Source organism: Saccostrea cucullata, unplaced genomic scaffold, assembly GCF_032062105.1.
Source record: "Saccostrea cucullata isolate Sc308-1 unplaced genomic scaffold, CSIRO_AGI_Scuc_v1 ctg554, whole genome shotgun sequence".
Classification (NCBI taxonomy): domain Eukaryota; kingdom Metazoa; phylum Mollusca; class Bivalvia; order Ostreida; family Ostreidae; genus Saccostrea; species Saccostrea cuccullata.
The window spans coordinates 45202-68507 of NW_026931577.1; the positions used below are offsets into that span (position 1 = coordinate 45202).

The following is a 23306-nucleotide window of genomic DNA, read 5'->3' on the forward strand; positions in this document are numbered from 1 at the left end:
AACTTTATCATAACAAAACAACTTCACATGTGTGACTGGTTACAAACAATCACTAAGGTTACAGCCATTTAATCTGATCAATGATGCTAATTATGTTTGTTGATGGGACCTTGTGATCAAAGGCTCTTTAAATTGACAGACAATTACAAATTTTGTCACTAAAATTAATCAGACATTTCCGTTTTAAAACTTCGAAGTAAAGTGTTTGTTTTAATAGCTTAGAAAAATAAGCCGAACATTTTTTGCCCACATAGTCTGAAATATGGCCTATCAGACCCCTGTAACAAGATTGTGAAATAAGTCATTCGACTTGAGAATGAGCCTTATTTTAGAATGTTCTATTTATCTATTGCAAATTTGTGTCATACTGTTATTAGAGATAACCTTTTTGTTACGTTAAATCTGTAAGTCACATTGATACTGAAAAAATTGGGTTAAATATTAAATGAAATAGAAGATACACTGTGTCAAAAACTTAAAATTTACATGTAAATATCCGACAGTTAAAGTTTTTTAAGAGAAAATGTATAATTCAAATTTTACAAAAAATCAACAAAATGATTCAAATGGGTCCTGGAATAAAATGTGTAAAAAGAAAGAAAATTGAATTTGTGGTTTAAGATATTTTGGCAATTAAAAAAATCAATGGCAAGAAAACTAAAAGATTCAGTAGATGACGTCATGATATTTGACCTCTGACCTCTTGATATGACCTTGACCTTTGTAGTACATAAAGAATGGAGACTCCTTATATATGTGTCCAAATATCATTCCTCTACTATTCATGGAACAAAATTTACACTGCATTTTATAACAGACTGTTACATGCTTGTGTATTGCTTTTAGATAGTGTAAACACATTCCAAAATGTAAGCTCTCAATTGACCAATATATAGAATTCTCTGATTTTTTTAAAAATTTAACGCTAATATGCCAAAACTTAATATTTTTCTTTCAGAGATCATTCATTGTTGTCAAAAGAGTAAAATTATTCTTTTTTCCTCCAGTTCTTTTTAAGAAATGGGTTAAAATAGAATCCCCGGGTGTTTTGTCCTACCTAAAGAACTATTCGTTCTAAAGGAAACATTTGACCTTATTTTACTTACCCTCTATGATTTTTGAAAACTGCACTGAATGTGTAAATTATTCAAGCTTCAATAAAAATTGGAGCCTTGAGATATAGATGTTAACTATTCTTTGATTGCATGACGCAATTGCGAAAGATTTACAGTCGTCCGAAATACTAGAAGAAGGATATGGACATAACGAACAGTATTCAATCTCAAAGTCCATTAAACAATATACAAAATTCAAAGCAGAGCACAGTTCACTGAATAATCGTTATTTATTAATTATATTTCAATTGCATTCTTTGATGTTGGCAAGAATATTAGAAGAAATCCTGGCTTGAATAAGAGCGCGGTTTGTTGTCTTCAGTAAAGAAAAACACACGGCTATAAAATCAGTAGACTTGATCACTGCATATTTTCTCTAATAAATCAAAAACGATTTATAAAGTATTTTCCTCTCAAACATCTGTGGATACAAGCTGTGCCGATATCACATTCTTTTAATTTTTGTTATGATGCAGTTGTGACGTCACCGATCAACGTTATCGAAACCCTCTGACAAAAATCAATTATTTAACACTATGATGGAATAACAATGCTTTAATAATGATTGTAACTCAAGAATGCTTTTTTATAATTTTTTTAAGTTCGTTTATTTCATTTAGAGCTAAATCCTGCTTGAAACAGCTATACTATTAAAGAAATCTAGCATTTTCTGAATGTTTAAACAATCAAGATTGAAGAGTTATCGTTTTTCTTACAAATATGTGAAAATACGATAAGACAAAATAAAAGTATAGACATTTTCCTCAATGTTTTAAAAAAGAATTATACAATTAAATAATTGACCAAAAATTAATTTTTAAGGATAAAAATCTGCTGTTATAAACTTTTCTGAATTTCCTTTTCTACAGAGAATATTTTTATTATTAAAAACTTATATTCAATCCCCTTGCACAACATTTCATATATATACTTCTGAACGCGGTCTTTTAAGAAGTAGAGCTTGAACTATGAAAGTGTGAAAAAGGAATTGCCCTCATAGCAGAGTTAAGGACTATAGTTTCTATTGCGCAATATTCCCAAGGGTTACATGAGATGATAGACTGGAATTTCCGCTGTAGGGAAGGAAAATAATCTATGCTCCAAGTGTAAATAAACACGAACTCTCAGATGAAGATTTTGAGCAAATTACAAGGACAAAACATACCAGTATTTTAAAATTTAGATTTCCAGAGTTTTTGTCACATTTTTACTTCTATAGACTTGTCATGGCAAGTTTGGACGAATAGGAGGCACAGATAGACGGTAAACTTCCACAATTGCAAGGACAATAAAAATTGAATCGATTTAGGTTTTAGTAGAACACAAATTCACCTACTAAATGATACCTAGAACTCAAGACCTTTGCAGGAAGAAGTCATAGTGAAGATTCGTTGTAAGGTTGAATCATTTTTAGAACAACTAACACGCACTTTTCATAAACCGGTTGAATATTTTCCTGGATTTGCCTGCAAACCAACCAATGTCACAGAGGAAAGCGATGATGCTGTTTTCATACGTGATTTAGAAGCAGTTGAGTTTTATTCAGCTTATCCTTCTGTATCGTCCTCACCATGTCCACGACATAATAGAGATGAACATGATCTAAGTTGGAAACAGATGCTCAAGTACTTAAGAGAGGTAGTATCCAACAAAGCCATGCCTTTTTATTATTCTTTTTTTTTAATTTGATTAACAATCAAACATTTAATCATAACCTTTATTTCAGTTACACTAACATTATAGAATGTTAAAAGTCCATTAAAAGGATTCAATATGTTCAATTATACAAGTAGAATATAATTCTTTCCTTTTTTATATAAATTTGAATTAATTCAATTCAATATTTTTAGCCTAGAAACAGAAGGGGGACATCTATGTTGAAAGAGGAGAATCATCTGTGAAAGAATGTTTCCACTTAAGCATAGTGCCGTGGCCCCTTTTTTGGACCCCTCTAACTTTATCTAATTAACTCAAATCTTAATAATTTTACATCTAACCAATATTTTGTTATCAGTGTGGTACATTACTTGCAAAAAATTTTATTGAAAACAGCGCTTTAGTTTTATTTAAGGTAATTAAAAAAGCCCTCTAGTGGATGTTAATTCCGGAATGTTGCGCTTGTCCGAGTTGGGTTTTAATTGTGTCACATTAATATTCGGAGTAGGCGGGGCATTTTATCGATCGATTGAAAACGTATAAATAGCCAGTTACAATGGCTACAAAATATACAGAAAAGTAAACACAAAGAACTTCTCAAGCATTACGCTAGTTTTTTTTTTTTTTTGGGGGGGGGGGAGGGGCTGGGTAATCTTGCATGGGGATGTACATGTACTCCCTCCCTAAATCAAGATTTTCCACTCAATTTTAGTCGTTTCTAATTTAGGTTAAAATTTAACACTTTACTTAGATAAACTGATAAAATAAGCCTACAAGTTTGTAAATAAAAACGGAATAAAATCCCATTTAAGAAAAAACTTCTCTAACTTTTATCTTCTAAAAAAATTAGTGCTGTGTCGAATCTCTCTCTCTCTCTCTCTCTCTCTCTCTCTACGTACTTTTAACAGTACAGTAAATACTTAGTACATATAATGGTGTACAGAATTCTTTTGTTGTTGTGATGCTGCGTGTGGTGTGGTGATATTTTATTACCATAAAACAATTTCATTAAATGTATGTACGTGTGATTTCTTTTTTTTTGTTTGCTTGTTTTTTTTTTTCGGAGGAGGGGGGGGGGGTCCCAGAAAGGAATCCAGTGTTAAACCATCTACGTACTTTATACCCTGTGTGCATAATAATATATTTTTACAGTAAAACACTTTGAGGAATGATGGTATTGCGACGATTGGGACTTAATCTCTTTGAAATTCTTTGACCCTCCAAACGTGCCCCTAAATCCAAGGACTACAATAAATAAAATATAATTACATTTTGTCGAATTTTATATTCCATTACCCTATAAAAATACTAAGCCGAAAAAAGAATTCGATGTTGATTAATTGAAAATGTACATATAACGGTACAAGTTGACCGCTTTTCGATGCTGTGTTATCAATCGGAGCTTTAGCCACGTGTTTTATTGATTTTTTTGTATTCACAAAGTTACCTGAGTCTACAAATCACGTGATATATTGGAATACTAAACAGGTCACAATGAGGTCAATGACATGTAAATACCCGTAAATAGCGAAGAAAACGATCGGCGTTTTGTACCTTTTTTTCAAAAAGTTTACCCCGAGCGCAGGCTTGCCCAAAATTCTCCTTTAAATATGTTGTTTTTCCAATAGTTCTACACCTTCTGTCCTTTTGAGAAATTTGGGCAAGAATGCGCTCACCATGTATTCCAGCTTTAAAGATCGGAATACCTTTGAATAACAATGGAAATTCATGAATTGCAGTGACCCCTCTTACAAAACACAGCCTCGATCTTTATTCTTACTTACTTTTAATTCCTATAATTTTGCAAAGTTGCGATTAAGACCTAGAAGAATTGCTTTATTCATCTCATTAGGCTACTTTCTATACTTTATTTTTGCACAATTTACCGGGGGCCACTTTTTGTACACTAAGTCCAATCATTCTTTATTTAGTCTGATTCAGTACGAATCTTTAAATCGACAAAAAAATATAATTTGGGCGCAGAAAATTACAATGTAAATAAGTGTATAAACTCAAATACATATTTCCGACATGAACGTCATTCTTTTATTTCTTTCTAAGTGATCATGAAATATTTGGTCATTTTTTAACTATTTATAACAGGTACCTTTGGACGCAATTTAATGTATTCAAATTTTTGTCAAGTATTACCCGTAAAGTTATGTAACAAAAGAAGTTATAATATATCAAATATTTTAATCTAAATAAAGGATCATTTCTGTATAGTCCAGTAGAATATAAATCATGTTCTTTCCACTAATGCTGATGATCATCTTCACTTGATTAAAACTTAAGTTTTAGTTTATTATATACAGTCATGTAAAAATATATAAATTATAAAAAAAAATGAATTATATGAATGATTTTTCTAAACATTACATTTTACAAGGCCCTTTATAAAACATGAAATTGTCAGCATGAAAATATCGAAAATTGAACTGATTAAACCATTACTGATTCTTAAAAAAGAATACGTAGATCAAGATATATAAGACATCTTGCCGTGTTTCCGGCAGCAATTACTGGAATACATAGTGTGAAAATATCAGAAATTCAACAAAAGTTGAATGTTTAAAGAAAACTATCTTAGAGATTACCACCACATATCTTAATTTTTGTGCTTTTTTATCTTACATTTCATTCTTTACAAATCCTATATGGAGTCTTTTTCTTTTAAGATCGGGCTGTACTTTTAGAATTTTCTGTCAGACTATAAATATTAATGTTTTGATTTGAATGAATTGAATAAGTTATAAACTAAATAAAACACAAATAAAAGACATCTTCGCAGAATAATTTCGATACAACATATATCAGAGTACACGCCTCTAGAAATTCAGCAACTAATTTTGAACATAAAGAAGTGTGATAACATTTTATTTAGCTTTCGCCTTTGCACAAAATTACATCAAATTTGTCTGAAAACTTGTGAAAATCAGAAATATTCATTTGCCAATTAAGAGAATATTTGAAATCTTGATTGAAAAAGATTAAAAAAAGGATGTCGAATCTGTCCGTGTGTTTAAGAAAAAAAAAATAAAAATGTCCCTATTCTTAATACTTCTTGAATTTAAACTGTTTATATGCCATTTTTAGGTCACCTGAGTAAACTCAGGTGACCTATTGCTATCCGTTTTCGTCCGTCGTCGTCCGTCGTCCGTCGTTCGTCGTGTGTCGTGTGTTAACATTTGAACATTTTCAGCTTCTTCTCTGCAACCACTGAACCAATTTCAACCAAATTTGGCACAAAGCATCTATGGGTGAAGGGGAACAAAAATTGTGAATTTCATGATCCCTGCCCCCCTGGGGCCTGAGGGGTGGGGCCAAAACCACTAAAATTAATGCAATCTTTAAAAATCTTCTTCTTTACTCCTGGACATCAAGCAGTCAAACTATTTGCATGATTGTAATCAGCATTGAGTCCTCTACCAAAATTATGAAATTCATGGCTCTGGGGTCAGGGGTTCTAGTGCTAGGGCGGGGCTAAATAAGTATATAGTGAAAATGCATTATTTCTTTGAAAATCTTCTTCTCTGCTCCTGGGTATCAAATAAACCAACTAAGTACATAGTTATGATGAGCAAGAGTGCCTCTACCAAATTTGTGAATTTTATGGCTCCAGGGTCAGGGGTTCTGGTGTTAGGGTGGGGCTCTATTGATTATATAGTAAAAATACATGATTTCTTTGAAAATCTTCTTCTCTGCCCCTGGGTATTAAATTAACCAAGTAAGTAAATAGTTATGATGAGCAAGAGTGCCTCTACCAAAATTGTGAATTTTATGGCCCCAGGGTCAAGGGTTCTGGTGTTGGGGTGGGGTGGGGTGGGGCTCTATTGATTATATAGTGAAATTACATGATTTCTTTGAAAATCTTCTTCTCTGCCCCTGGGTATTAAATAAACCAAGTAAGTGCATAGTTATGATGAGCAAGTGTGCCTATACCACAATTATGAATTTTATGGCCCCAGGGTCAAGGGTTCTGGTGTTGGGGGGGGGGGGGGCTCTATTGATTATATAGTGAAATTACATGAATTCTTTGAAAATCTTCTTATCTGCTCCTAGGTATTAAATAAACTTACTAAGTGCAAAGTTATAATGAGAAAGAGTGCCTCTACCAAAATTGTAAATTTTATGGCCCCAGGGTCAAGGGTTCTGGTGTTGGGGGGGGGGGGCTCTATTGATTATATAGTGAAATTACATGAATTCTTTGAAAATCTTCTTCTCTGCTCCTAGGTATAAAATAAACTAACTAATGCATAGTTATGATGAGCAAGAGTGCCTCTACCAAAATTGTGAATTTTATGGCCCCAGGGTCAAGGGTTCTGGTGTTGGGGGGGGGGGGGCTGTATTGATTATATAGTGAAATTACATGAATTATTTGAAAATCTTCTTCTATGCTCCTAGGTATTAAATAAACTAACTAAGTGCATAGTTATGATAAGCAAGAGTGCCTCTACAAAAATTGTGAATTTTATGGCCCCAGGGTCAGAGGTTCTGGTGTAAGGATTGGGCTCTATTGATTTTATAGTAAAAATACATGATTTTTTTGAAAATCTTCTTCTCTGCCCCTGGGTATTAAATTAACCAAGTAAGTAAATAGTTATGATGAGCAAGAGTGCCTCTACCAAAATTGTGAATTTTATGGCCCCAGGGTCAAGGGTTCTGGTGTTTGGGGGGGGCTCTATTGATTATATAGTGAAAATACATTAAATCTTTGAAAATTGTCTCTGGGTATGAAGCAGATGAACTACCTATATAGTTATGACGAGCAAGGGCCCTAATCTTGCAGAATTGTGAATTTCAAGGCCCCAGGGTCAGGGGGGGGGGGGCTCTACTTATATACTGGAAATGAATTAATTGTTTGAAATCTGGTCCTTTGTATTTATAAAACAATTATTTACTTTTTGATAGGCAATTTTAAGGGTGCCTTTTAAAAATTTGTGCAACCTAGGGTCAGAGGTTTATGTCAGAGTGTTACGGGCACTACTGATTATTGATGAATATTACTGATTAGTTGGAGTGCATTTTTGTTCCCCTACCCTGCATATGGGTATTCAGTAACCAAGCTAAGCAACTGCTAAGTTTATTGTTATGATGATCAATGGTGCTCTTTCAAAATTGTGAATGCCATATTGCATCTGGCTTAAAAACATGTTATTGAATCAAATTCAATACACTGTAACTGGAAAGTCGTTGCATAATGCTCAGGTGACCTATAAGGCCCGTGGGCCTCTTGTTTTAAGAACTGACAGGTATTAAAGATTGCATCTATGGTTAACAAAACAATATATTTAATAATTGTTGACCAAATAAATTTAACTAAACAGCCTTTTGAACAGGAATAACCCATACCCACATTTTTAGAATATAAATGTCTTCATTCATTCCTTGCAATGATTTTAAAAAGTAAAATTTAAATTAAAAGTAGATATGGTCTAAAAATCAATAAAAATATATCTAGAGATATCCTGGTTTAAAAAAATGAAAGAATTTTTTTTGTGTATGTATTAATTGACGTAATTACTATGGACAGAGTGTTTTTAAGTGCCAGAGACTCGATCTCGGATAATCTGTTAAGAAACAGTTAACCTAGTAAAATCTGAACGAAAACTTTTAAAAAGTTGTAACGTCATGGAAAGACAGGCGCTTCAGAGTTGCTGATCTTGTGAAAGAAAAGTTAAGTAGTAAAAGAAAGAAGATAATTGATAAGAGAAATAATACAACAAGAGAAATTGTTAGGAAAAAATATCTTGCTCCAAAAAGGTCTTTAATAACTGATCATTGAACTATACTGTGTGAAATGTATAGGGATAGTATTTCAAAGAAATTTTTGACGCTATGTTTTTGACCTTACATTTACATTGCCGTATGCTCCGTGGTTACAAAACATGTTGATTTTAAAATAAAGTAAATTAATTTCTATCAAATCGAATGGAATAAAACTTCACAATTCAAGAAAACAAATATTTTCAAAAATAAAATGGGACTTTTAAAAAAAAATTTCTCGAAATTACATGTAATTTAGCGAACCTTTACATCGTTCACGAACTTTTTGAACAACAGTCGTATAATGAATGACATTTTTATGAATATAAAAGAAATCAGTTGTCTTTTTCATTATCAGTAAAATCAGGATGTGTCGTGGAACAGCTCAATAATGCTAAATATAATTAGACATTTATCAGATGTTTCAGGCAATGCAAACACGTTGGGGGACTGTGCTAAGGCGACATAAAGATATGATCTAAATAAGCATTTAGATTCTATAATGAAATATTTATTTCAGTTCTACCAGTCTGACATAAGTTTCTGACATGATATTTTTTATGACGTTAGTGGTTTATTGGGGATGAAAGTACGCGGTATTTCTTTGATCTCGGCAAAAATGTGGTAGAATTAATATCAATATACAGTATTTATGGACCTACTTGATACTAGTTCATACAATGGCTGTTATCTTTCCTGGGGCAAAGTTCTGATTTTGCGTTATCAACCAAAGTAAATACATGTAGACACTTATTACATAGCATTGGGTGTAATGAAATGTTTAGTTTTATTTTTTATATTATAAAAGAAATTCTCAAAAATAACTTAAGATAAAATAACAGGTTGATTTCTATTCTTCAGGGAATAATGTATCTCTGTATCGTACTAATTTGTAAAACAAATTAAAACATGTACTCTCTCTATTGGTTAGGTATATAATGTTGAGGACTAGCCAACGCTTTCTCTGCCAACTGATACACATGAAACATATGAGGATACATGTAATGAACAGTTTTCAGGATAAAAAGTCCATAACCAATACAAAGAAGGAGCAGAACAATCACCGACCTCCAAAACATCAGAGGTGCGACCAGGTGCAATTGAGGAGTGAACATATCATATTAATAAACAGAACGATCATAGGCATAGGCATTTATGCCTGCTGTTCAATCCATTTCTTTATATGAATAAAATATATTTTAAAATAAACTAATAAACAGATAAGCTCTGATTTAATATCAACCTAAATCATTAAAAAAAGGAAATACTTTGTTTCATTTGTTACAAATTGCAATTGATTGACTTATTTCTGGATATTTTGTATAAAAGGAAGTCTGTGTCTGTTAATTGATCCAATGAGAGGTTATATTTGCAAATATAAATATAATTCTGATCACACCATTAGCGAAATTTCAATTTTGAGATGGTTAGTGCTCCCTTAATATGAGCGTATTTATTTACTGTTTTGAAATTAATTATAAACAGAACGAGCACTTATTTTGAACATATTTTATTGACAAAATGTCAACGGAATTGGACACAGGTTACAACAACTTAGATGGTCCTCTCTTTGTACATTTTGAGGGAAAAAATCAAGTGTCATATTTGAGGCTGTATTAATTTATTGTGTTTTGTCATTAGAAAAGTTAACATCGTCATTTTTCTTGTTACAAGAAAGTTAACATAAAGAGTGTATATACTGCTATTTCTGCTCTGTTAAGAAGGTATACAGACCTAGTTAAATAATCCTTACGCAAAAACACTAAACAAGAAAATTATTGGGTTACAGATAGCATTGTAAATCATTCCAATGGAAAGGCAAATTTGTTTTATTTTTTTAACGCCATGCCACTTAAATACGAAAGCAAGCCATAGCATGTATTAGATCTAAAGGTTATCAAAAAATATGTTTCATTGCATGTGTCGATTGTGGAAAAATTCGTGCTACGAAACATCTTTGAATATAACAGTTAACTTTACCTGTGTAGGCAGTTTAGCTAACTTTGTTAATCTTGCTGAATTGTAGTTTTGATAAACCTCAAGGATATAAAAGATAGGTAAGTAGAAAGTTATTTTGTCAAATCATTCATATCTTTTCATAAATAAATTGATTTGATTTGTAGTCTAGGCATACCGTATATACTCGCCTATAAGTCGGTTTTTGGGAGTTAAATTTTAGTCCAAAAGTCTATGTCCGACTTATAGGCGAGTCATAAAAGGTCTTTCCTGAATGGCGAATTCTCATATTCTATAGACATTTTTAAGAGCTATCGTTGAGCAAATTCTTGATACATTATACAATTTTGTACTCTAATATCAAACGTAAAGTTCATAATACATTCATTTAATGATTTTATTTTTGTACCTTTAGAAGGCATTATTTACTTGATTTAAATATCGTATCCATTTAAAAATATTAATTGATATCAAGTTAAAACATCAGAACATTTATCAGAAACCGACATCTGATTCAGGCAAAAATTTGTACTGACTTATATGCGGGTCAATGACAAATACCAGCAAAATAACCTTAAAAAATATAACCGACTTATATGCGGACCGACTTATAGGCGAGTATATACGATAGGTTTGAAATAAGAAGTAAGAACCATCAACATCTTTATAAACATTATAGTTCTCCTGAACGCTCTTTTTTCAACATTGGCGAAAAAATGCATATTTTTTGTAAAACGTGTGAAAGGCAAGGGATCTTCTTTTTTATTTTTTACCCGATGAAAACATCAGAATTTTTTGACGGTTATTTCTCAAGAAAATATTGGGATAAACATAGTATTTCAAGATTATTTTAAAGCTATCTACTCAGTACATGGCGTATCTAAGCCATGAGATAAAAATACATGATTAAGCGTAGAATATCATGATATTTGTTTTTCACGTTTAAGTTCAATGTTCACCAATAATGTTCACCCATTTGTAACGTAACTATCCCAACGTATCTACTATTTAATTTCATTAAAATTGTTTCTGATATTTATTTCTGAGTCGGAAATAAATTGGTTTTTTTTTTTAGATCTGTGATATCTATGAAACGCTATTGATTTAAATTGTATAATTTACAGGAAAGTCTTATCGTTATAAAGTAACAAATCAAATAGACATACCTTTTTAACTTTTGTTTGTCTGAACTTATGAAAAATAAGTGAGATATCACTTTAACACCATGTCGCACTAATGCGTAATATAAGACAGCACCTGTTTTGTTTCTTGCGTTTTACTTGAAACAGATAGATCATGGCTTTTTTTCTTGTCTGCGTTAAGTATTTTGTATTGCGTGCAAATTTAACTTTAAATTTAACTTATAAGTGTAGTTTTGTATTTTTTTTTTACAAATATCGTGGACCTTCAGACACTAGTTCTTTCTTAAAATTTTTTGTAGCATCTAATAAATTTGTTTTATTATATATATATGAAGTCATAAGATTAGGTAATGAGTGAAAGGAAGAAAAGGTTTTTTGTTTACATTGTGAAAGAGAATCCTTATTTAGAATTGATGGATGGGGCAGATTAAGAATTTAAAATTTTCTTTTTTGGATATTTGAATATACATCCTTCGATGACTGACAATAAAAATTAATAATCTGTACTTGGATTATATTCACTCTTTACCCCAAAAATGTACACTTTATTAAAATGATTATATTTTGTAAAGTAATAGTTTTCATGAAAAATGCATTTTTTGCAACAGAAGAAAAAAGATTTGTTAACTTATGTACATCCCACAAAGACCCTTGGTGTCACTTGTGGTTTGGTGGTTTATATATGTTAAGTAATATTTCATTTCAAGTTACTATTCGTACGTTCTATAATTTAAAGAGATATGCTATCTTTCCTGCTTAACTTTTTACGCAATTTTTTAAATGAAAAATGAACTATCAAAGGGACCGTGAAAATTCAAAATACACAAAGTTTTCTATTTAGAATCCCAGAGCAGCACAATAGCGATCTCATAGGCGGAACGGCTCTGATTTTAAAAACAACATTTACTGACCAGACACAGATACTGCATATTTGGATTGCTTGAGTGTTAAGTTGGGTCTGGTTGGTACATTATGCTCTTGATTTTCAATTTGAAAAGGTCAAAAATGCAAATATATAAAGTTCAAGAGCCAAACGGTTAAATAATATCTGAACAGCTGAGATGTTAATTGAATAATAGAGGAACAATAGAAAAGCCTTTAAAAAGGGTAAAAGGACGTTTTATGCTGAGAAGATATTCATTGTCTTGGATATCATTAAACTTTTCATCGATTTCGTGACAATTTCATTTATACGCTTGTTCACGATTTTTTCAATTGAACAAAAAACTTCACTATGGCAAGGTCTTTCAGTGAAGGTACTGTAATTCACTTTTTATTCGGAAGAACATTATTTTCGCATAATAACGCGTAAAAGTATACAAGAGAAAAATTCATTCTTGCTTTTTTTTTTTAGTATTTCTTAAAACTACACACTGTAATAACTACAGTTGGTTAACATTTGTCTCACCGTACCAATATTTTTTTTAACGACATGACTATCTCATGAAAATAGCGTGTCGCAAAAATTTAGTGATCTATAGTATATAACAATAATACAGATATTTATGGACTCATTCAACACTGCATCAAACAGAAATTATGTCACTAATCTCCTTTATTTATCCACTCTTTCTTTTCAGATCAGATATTACTGCCCATTCCTTAGAATCAATTTCGTACGCTGAATTTTTTTTCTTGCTATGGTATAAATGCATATTTATCCTGACTATTTTTAATTTGATTTAGGTATCGAAACCGGAAATGAATAGTCACGTGGTTTTTTGGATTTTCCTTCCACTGATTATCTTTGCCTGGAAAACAGAGAACATAGGAGTAAACGCATGTACTATATCTGATGAAGATGTTGAAAAACATAAACAACACTTCACTGACCTTTCATCATTGGGCAAAGGAATGCAGTTTATTTATGTGAATGTCAGTTCTCCATCATTTGAAAACTTTACTCTAAATACGACGGCATGGAATAAAGTCATTGATTGGATATGGATAACACATGAATATAGACATTATTTATCATACCCTGTGGACATTGATATATTTACCCTGGGTTTGATGAAACAAAATGTTCGTACTTTAAATCTTAATGTTAATATACAAAATATATCAGACTGCCATAACGAAACATTATGGATTCAAATTTACGACTACTTATTTAAAATCTATAACAATTCAAATGGGTATTTCTGTCATCGTTATTTTGAAAATCAGGAATGGAAGGAACTGTTGTTCTACATGGCACACGTATCTGTTGGTTATGAATTCCATTGTTTTAATGGACCTGATATTTCATCTCCTTTTACAGTTAAAAAATCCTCTATTATATACATAACTGTTGCGATGATTTTGATTATTACTTCTTACTATCCTATGATATTGTCAAGGTCTATGCATGAAAGAAAGGTTAGGCAAGAACTAGTTTTATACACTAGAGCAGACTACCCATACACACCTCGAAGGTTCTTCCTTCGTATCATGTTTCAAACTGGGGAACTAAAATCGGAAAAATTATCTGAATTTCAAAAGAATTTATTAAATTGCTTCAGTGCCACTCGTCTTTCTTTACTGATATCTTTTATCACTGTTTCAGCTTTTATAGTAAAGTTTAATTTGATAAATTACTGCGAAGTTTGCCTCCATCCAAATGCACATCTTTTTCAGGAGATTTATATTACTCATGGTGTTTCTGACCAGACTGTTGTTTCTATTGTTCTATCTACCATTGCTAGTTTTTTTGCCCTTTCCGCGTTGAACAATAGCGTTTTGGTACTTTCGAAATTTTTCAAAGATCGATTACTATTATTTGATTATTTTTCCTGCAGATTTATTCTTGTAAGGGATTTTTTGAAACGTGTAGAGTTACAGGAATCTATTTCAAAGCAAGTGGTTAATCGATTGTTTTTATTGTTTTCTTTAAAATTCTGGAGTCATATTTATTTGATTCCTCTGAGAGCTGAAAAAAAATCAAATAGCACAAAACAAGTAATTACCAAAAAGTTTGTAGTGAAGGTAATTTTTTCTCCTATCATTTTTTTGCTTAACGTGCTTTTCATATTTGTATTTTCTGTCTTTCCAATTTTTAATCAAGTATTCTTTTTATATTCCAATGCATCGACTTTAGTTCTCAGCAGAACAACTAAACTGAAATGGTTTGTAATCCGTCGGTGGTCATCATCTTTTTTATGTATTTTATGTATTCTTCTTGCTTTCTTAAGTGTAGGTATATCAGTGTATTATAATGTAATATTCATGGGAGTGAGTTGCATAGTGCAGTTCTTTATTTATTTTATTCTAGTAGCTATCCCACATTTGTACTCAACACAGCTTCACATCTTTCTCATTGTTACAGCAATTTTTACTTACATGAGCAAATTTTTTCTTCAATTTTTTCAACTTTACCGATTATTACTGCAAAAAATCATACAATTAAAAAGTACGCATAATATTCTGATTGAAGATTACGATTATATCGTGAGGCGCTGTTGTCCTGTAAAAATGGAAATATTTTTTCTTTTAGCAAAAGTGTTAATGACCTCATTTCTGCTCGTTATTATGTACATAACTCTTATCGACGTTCACTTCCTTGAGGGGGAAAAGTCGTTTGATTTAAATACATTTCTGACTTATGTTTTCATTCTACTCACACCTGGTGTTATTGAGGTTTTATTTTTCGAGAGCAATGCCGACAAGGTTGAAAAAATGCACTACGACTTAGACGAACTTATTAGACTTTTAACGAGCGTACATTGCCTTGACAACAATGGTAAAGTCGTATGTGAGGAGGATTTCGATGAAAATAATGAAGAGACACATAAATTGATATTTGATTACACTAAACCAGACGACTTTATTTCGTGTTGCAAATTAGTTTGCAAGGTTTTAAGTCAGCTTTACTGTGGGTGTTTTTGGGGATGCTGTAACGAGATAAATTGTGACTGTTCATCGCCTTTGATAGATGAAAATGATGTTACGGATGGAAATAAACCAGAGACCCAAGGCATCGAAGAAACTAGAAATGAACAAGGAATTGGTGCAGATAACATCAAAATTGAAGTTAATAGAAATGAGGAGCAAGAAATAAATTCAGGATCCCAAAACATCGAAGAAAGTAGAAATAAACGTGAAAATAATACAGAAGCCCGAGACATCGAGGAAAGTAGACATGAACGTGAAAATAATAAAAGAACCCAAAACAGTAAAGAAAAAAGAAATGAGCAAGAAAATAATATAAGAATCCAAAATATTGAAGAAAGTAGAAATGAACAAAAAAATGTGCTGCAGAATTCCAAAACATCAAAGAAAAAAATCGAAATGTGCAAGAAAATAACACAGGAACCAAAGACATTGATGAACATAGAAATGAGCAAAATTAATATAGGAACCCAAAACCTCGTGGATAAAAGAAATGAGCAAGAAGATAACACAGAAACCAAAATCATAAAAGAAAATTAAATAAAAATTCTTTTTCATGTTTACGTTGATGACGTTTTGTCCGTGCTATCTTTTTAAAAAACTACGTTTTTTTTTTTCAATAATGATACATGGTATTTTTTCTGTCAATTAGATTTTCGTATATTTATATGTATGGTGTATTAACTGAATGGTTCATGAAATTCCTGATTTCAAAAATTTACTGTAACATATACGCAATAAAAGTAATATTAATATTTAATTCTTTTCGAAGTAACACTGTTGCACATAATCTTATTTCCTAGTTCATTGCACTCTCAATAATACACTTTATATGTATTACATTTAGCATGTACGATATTTGGCGGAAGTTGACGTTTGAATACGTTAGCATAGATTTAATCCAGCGTATTTCTTCTTATTCTTATCTATGTGTGTACTTGCAAGACATTTAGCTATGTCCTTGATTTAGCGGTTGCTGCGATCACCTATAGCTGAAAAAAAGAATACACAGCCAATGAAATACGTTTACAGTATGTTTTCCTAGCACAAAACAAATGTTATAATTATTTACTTGAAACAGGATTAAATTTAATCAGATGCTTTTAATGCACACCAAAAAGGGTTTATTATAATTAAAGTTCACATTTTAATGAGCAAGGTGTCCATGCACAGGGCATTATGACGACCTTTCAAACCATATTCTTTTTTAAAAACATACATTGTTATTGGCTGAACTCATCACTATAATTATTATTTATGGTTTTAATCAGTTTCATGATATTGATTCAATTGTATTTATAAGGAAAATAAAGAAAACAGTGTCCAAGTCACATAATGTCTTATCGAGGGTTGTCTTTGCTGAATTAAACTTCTTTCCTCCTTATAGCAGAAAGTAACATTGTAACAAGTTAACATGATTTCAATCGTTTTTTAGTTATTATCTATTGTCTCTCTGGAAAATTTTTCATTCATAAGAAGACTCCAACAATAACACGGTTCTGAATGCCATCGATCACCGATTTTTTTTGTGAGTCATTTATACAATCTCATCCAAAGAATGGGTCATCACATCCTGAAGTATATTCAAAAGCTCCATGTTACTCTTATGCAGCTTAAGGAGAGGTCTGGAGCGCTTTAACATTTTCTTACTTTTTCCTTGGTCGTGTAAGGCGTAATTTTTAAAATATAGATATGAAACAGAAATTCAAATATAGACAAGATTCATACCAATGACCTCCAAACAAAAAGACACTATAGAGTCTGTTACATGTGCTTCAAATCAGAATGCTTTATTGCGATAGCCCCACTGTAGACAAAACAACCAATTACAGCCGAACACTACTGGAAAATAGGCATAGTCAGCCATATTTCTTGTTCTTCAACGCTCTCCCTACAACTCGAATATAAGGAGCAGATCGCTAGTCAGTTCAATGTATTATCGTACTAAAGAGATCCGACGAGTTAAGACGTACATCTAACAAGCGTGCTACTCAATAACGATGAAATTATCAATTTTTATGTATTTTTTCCAAATCAGGACAAAAGTATCATGGAAAATACAGGTAATACATTATTAACAAACAGAAAATGCGCATGAAAACAAGATATAAACGCAAAAAATCTAAGACCACGATAGGAGTACTACATGTCGGCCACAAGTTTCGAGCGTGCAATCGGGTGTAACGAAAGCGAACGGTTTATATACCCGTCTGACAGTGCCTATTTATGAGAAGTGTTAAGCTTTAACAACTGTGGCAAACAATGTGTTTAGTGATTTTCAATAAGCATCTCACCATCTTCAAGTATATAAAGTTTGGTTATTAAGTCTACCAACTAATTTAATATCGAATTGAATTCTCAAACGGAAACAAGTAGCTGAAATATAAACCTATCCTTAAGATTTCTTAAATTTACACGCATTCATTTTTCAGGGATACACAACCAAATGCTCAACCTCTTTTTTATCAATAAGTACCTGAGATAAACTTATTTCAAATTCTTAATACGCAAAGGCATAACGCTATCGACATAGATTATTACTACAAAAGAAAGAAGGAAAAAGTTCATGATTTGATAAGTTCTGATCCGAAGGTCTTTTTTAAATTTTGTCTCCCGATCTTCAAAAAATAAAGATTTTTAAAGGCATCTTATATTATTTGTCTTTTACATTTATTAAGAACTAGCACTACAAAAGATTTATTATTTATTTGACTTTCAAATTGAAAGTTACACGTGTTACATTACATTGATGAAGGGCTTCAAAGTTAGAAATTTTTAGTCGGCAATCATGATCATGAATAGAAAGAGAATCATTACCTGAAGTGACAAGGTAACCAGATTCTTTGGTCTAATTGAAATACCCGCGGCTATATTTAAAAGATCCTGAGTTCGGCGACGAAACAGTTATTTGCTTAATAGACAAAACTTACATGTACACACGTCGGCGGTTGAAATTTGACGCCTTCATATTAAAGACAACAATAAAGAATCTGATTCATCTGTTCAATATTTGCATATTTAACTATTAAGTACAGGCGATTAGAGTTCAAAGCCAAGTGATTTTAACTTACCATTCGTCGCCATTCCTTATTAATGTACATGTAGTTATATTTTGCTATCACCATCCACCTTGTTCCATTTAGCATATTCCTTCCTTCGCTGAGAAATATTAAATTGATTTAATTTTGAATTAGTACTGGAGTTTAATGAAGATACGTAGTTTTATATTCGACGGCTGATTTTTACATTTTAATAATTGGAGTTGTTCTCTGTTTAAATTGTAGAAGTGAGTCGTCGATTTTAAATAAAAGTAAGTCTCTTTATAAAACTCCACTAAAGGAAAATAAGATAATCTAACATATGCATATACAGTTTTCACATAATGGAATTGAAAACAAAATACCGTTGAAATGATTGATGTATTGAAACCTCCAAAGTATCAAAATATATTTTGGAAATAAATCAACAAATTGTCAAGCTTGTTAATCTGGTATAACACATTTCCTAAATTCCTGTAAACGATTTTAGGACAAAGAGAACATGGTATCATTACTTAATTAATTTAGATAAAGTCTTCAATATGTTTTTCTTTGATTGAATTTCATAAACCCAAATACGGTAATCTGTATTGTTGAATCTTTATATGGAATTATTATTTGCTTTAGACTCCAGATGTTGTCTTTATTTGAACAAGTTTAATTAATCATAAAAGAATTTAGAATCTGTTTCAAATTTAATTAATTAATTTAATTAATTATAATGAAATTTTTAAAAATGATAAAGAATTATGAAGCTCAACTTTATTAAACAACGCGACTTTGAGAATTAGAATCAGAGCAATCATGATCGACTAAATCTTAAGAGATGGGATCATGTGCCAGGCAATATTGATAACAAATTAGACATTTTGTTATATCGAATTCAGAATTGCTTTGTTAAGTCTTAAATAGGTTTCCTAAAATAAAACATGTAAATAAAAAAAAATCATACTTAATGCATTTGATCTCCAACGGGAAAATAAGCGCTGGCAGCACGGGTCCCGTGGCTCAGTCCTCTGTTTAAACAGATAGAAAAAAAGTGCTGTTATTTTGTGTTGTTAAATTATGAATTTCAAAGTATTGCACGTGAGGAGGGATATGAAAATAACGAACAGTATTCAATCTCAACGTCCATTAAAAAATATACAAAATAAGAGCAGAACAAACACGGACCTCCGAAACACAGAGGTTGGATCAGGTGCCATGGAGGAGTGAGCATCCCCTGCCAACCGGTCACACCCGCCGTCTGCTCTTTGTCATAATCAGGAAATAACGGAAAAAATCCGTCGTCAATTCAGTGTATAAATAATGGACTAACAATTGGTATGGAAAACGTCAGTCAGCATTTCATTCAATGATAAATTGTAGTTCCTGACAAGGTCATTGTATCGACCATAGAATTTACGAAATGATGACTTTAAACGAGACTGTTGATATTCTTGTTTCATCAACTTGCTGTCAATAATTTACCTCTTATAAGAAATTGTTCATACGTAGAGCATGCTTTTGCGTATGGAATCAACTGAGATATATATACTCCGTATGCAGGTGATGAAGGTATATTGATGCATAAGTAAGGGAAGTACGATAGAAAAGATAAAGTTATCACGTTTATCATATAGCTTGGATGTTAGATTACCATTTGTGACTTTTTCAAGTAAAATATCCAAGTATGAAGCAGAAGTGTCGGACTCTGTGGTATCTTTTATCTCAAGCTCACCAGGACATATCGTGTCGACGTAGGAATGGAAATTATCATTATGAATTGACAATACGTCGTCGATATACCTAAATGTCGAGTTGAAAGCTACAGCAAGTGTTTTCTTCTTTTCACGCAAAAGATTTTGCATAAATTTTATTTCATATGAATATAAAAAAAGTCTGCTTATAACGGAGGACAATTTGTACCCATGGGAATTCCAATAGATTGTTGGAATACCTGGTCTCCAAAAACCACATAGATTTTGTCAATCAGAAACTCAAGCATCTTTCTGATGTCAACTTCTGAGTACTTATGAGTGCAATCAGAATCTGTTTTAACAAAATAATTTTTCAAATGACCAATGACGAGATAAGTTAATTTACGAGTTTTATTTTTGCTGAAGAAGCAGCTGTCAATGATATCAAAAAGCCTGGATTTTAATTTGTCGTGGAGAATAGCTGTGTATAAAGTTGAAATTTTTAACTTCCAGCGATTTCTCTACCAACTGATAGATGAAATATTTTGGAATACGTGTACATGTAACGAACAATATTCAAAATCAGAAGTCTATACACAATACAAAACAGGGGCTAAGCAGTCACCGACCTCTAAAACATCATATGTGCCATTAGGTGCCATTGAAGATTGAGCAAACCAATTTAATAAGTAGAAATACTCCGATTTAAAAAACGTTAACCTAAAATCATACAAAAAAGGAAATACTTTGTTTTATTTGTTAAAATTTGCATTTCATTGACTTATTTCAGGATATTTTGTAGAAAGAAAGTCTGTGCTTAGGAATAGATTGAATGAAAGGTTCTACTCTAAATTTATTCATTACTTTCTAATGAAAGTACAATAAACAACAAACTCACCGTGTGGACATAGCAACGACACACAGTAGCTTTATTTGTAGAGTATACAGAATCATAAAAAAATTTAAACTTTATCGTACTCTACGTGTCGTCCTAAACTGGTATTTAAACTACTATTCACATCTTATATAGCCTTTCTAAAGTGACCGGTTCTAAAGAACCACGTGATATTCACATGGTATTCGTATGAAAACCTTGAAATTCCGAAAAAGTAATTCATTATCACACCAACTAGAAATTGATTTCTGTCTAGTTCGTTCCTCAAACGAATGAAATCATATTTCTACTCTAAATCCATTCATTACTTTTTAATGAAAGTGCAATAAACAACAAACACCGTTAGGACATAGCAACGACACACAGTAGCTCTAAATACAAAGATCTGGAAAATGAAAGTATAAAATCATAGATTTTAAATTCAATCCAACAAAATTCATTTAAATCATATAAAAGTCAATCCATATTTTAAACACATCAAATACATAGAATTTTACAAAAAATTTTCCAATAAAATGTTTTGAAAACAATTTAAAAATCACCAAAGAAATGCATATACAGGTATATCCATCTTAAACAAATTCAATACACCGCCGTCTTTTGAAAATAACGCAATTCACCATGCAAGTCCGATCGTAAAAGCCTTGAGGTTATAATTATTAATTATGCACACATTTTATGCACGCATCAATAAATGTTTCCTGCAATTGAGTTTTGAGTAAGTCAAATTCAACGCATACCATACGATTTATCGTGAAGTCCCAGGGAAGAAGACGTAAAATATGCGAAACGATTTCGACGCAGTTATACATAGAAGTATATTCATTATCCAATATCAAAATAGCACAAAATACACATTCCTGTGAAATATCCTGAATCCCATCTCAATTCCTTGGATATGTGTCTCTTTGAAACTCTGTTATTATTGGTACACAGATTAATACTTCATGATGCTTGAATTAAAAGTAAGAAGACGATAACCAATAAATGGAATGCAATGGAAGAACACATTTGATGTTAGAAAACTGATAGATACACGTATCTTTTAACTCTGAGATCAAAATCATCACCATTGTGGCTAGTAAAACATGCAATTATCATTTAATGATAAATGAATCAAAATTCCACCATTAGGTTCAAAATTTATGAATTGCACTATTTTTTTTTTTAAATTAAGAAAAATATAAATGTCATTTGTGGAAAATAATACCATTCATCTCTTATCTAACTAAATACATAGAAGTATTTCTTCACCTCTTTTTCTATTTACATCAATCTTGCCAAATCTTGAATAATCTACTCAAATAAATCAAAAAACGAATTATTATATTCAAAGTTGAAATGTTTCTCTTTTCCACTGTGATGGAGACCGCATTGAATATAACTTTCAATTGGCGTAAAACGCAAAGAAAAAAAATCTACCGTACTTCTCTGGAGATCTTAAAATCACCTTCTTTATTATACTCACCGTGATACCAACCCCAACATGTAACTACCTGAAACATAAGAATATACTGTTTTCTCTTCAACATATCTAACACTTTTTATTTTAGTATCACATTTGACAAAACGGCAAGAAACTGAAATTGAAAATAAATTTCAAAAAAATCTTAAGTCCTTGGTATTTTTTTTACTCAAGAAATGTTCAATCTTATAATGCTAATGCTGCCAGGACATTTTGAAATGATAAACAAATCAATCTAGTTGGATATAAGTGCAAATATAATATCTTATGATTTCTATACTTGCAATAAATTGAAAAATAAAACTAAACTATTGTAACATATTTGTTTTGATTTTCATAAACAACATTTTTCTTCCATGAACAAATCCATATTTCTATAAAAGAAATTATCTATCTCTGGAAATAACTTCTATTATCACAGCAAAGATGAAATATTTATCAGTGTATAAAACAATCAAGAATTAAAACATGATATACTGACGAGAATTAACAAATCTCATAATTTAATACAATCATGTATTTGTTTTCAAATTCTCACTATTACAAACCTTGTTATCACTTATTTAATACTTATTCAAAAACTGATCAATTGTATTCTCAAATGAATACTTCTCTTATAAAAACAAACTCTAAGTTGGCTTTTCTTTGATGACCTCGTTTTCCACACTGTCAAATCTCTCTCCAACTCTATTTTATGTGATAACATATCATCTTCAAAAGCTAA

General features: G+C 31.4%; 1 long non-coding RNA gene across 1 annotated transcript in view; it reads left to right on the plus strand.

Annotated features, from left to right (window-relative positions):
- Positions 1 to 2686: 2686 nt before the first annotated feature.
- The window catches only part of LOC134233040 (uncharacterized), a 78141-nt gene continuing 57521 nt past the window's right edge, over positions 2687 to 23306 (plus strand). Inside the window, exon 1 of the long non-coding RNA XR_009984902.1 lies at positions 2687 to 2753. This is a non-coding gene — a long non-coding RNA (uncharacterized LOC134233040). The remainder of the gene's footprint in view (positions 2754 to 23306) is intronic.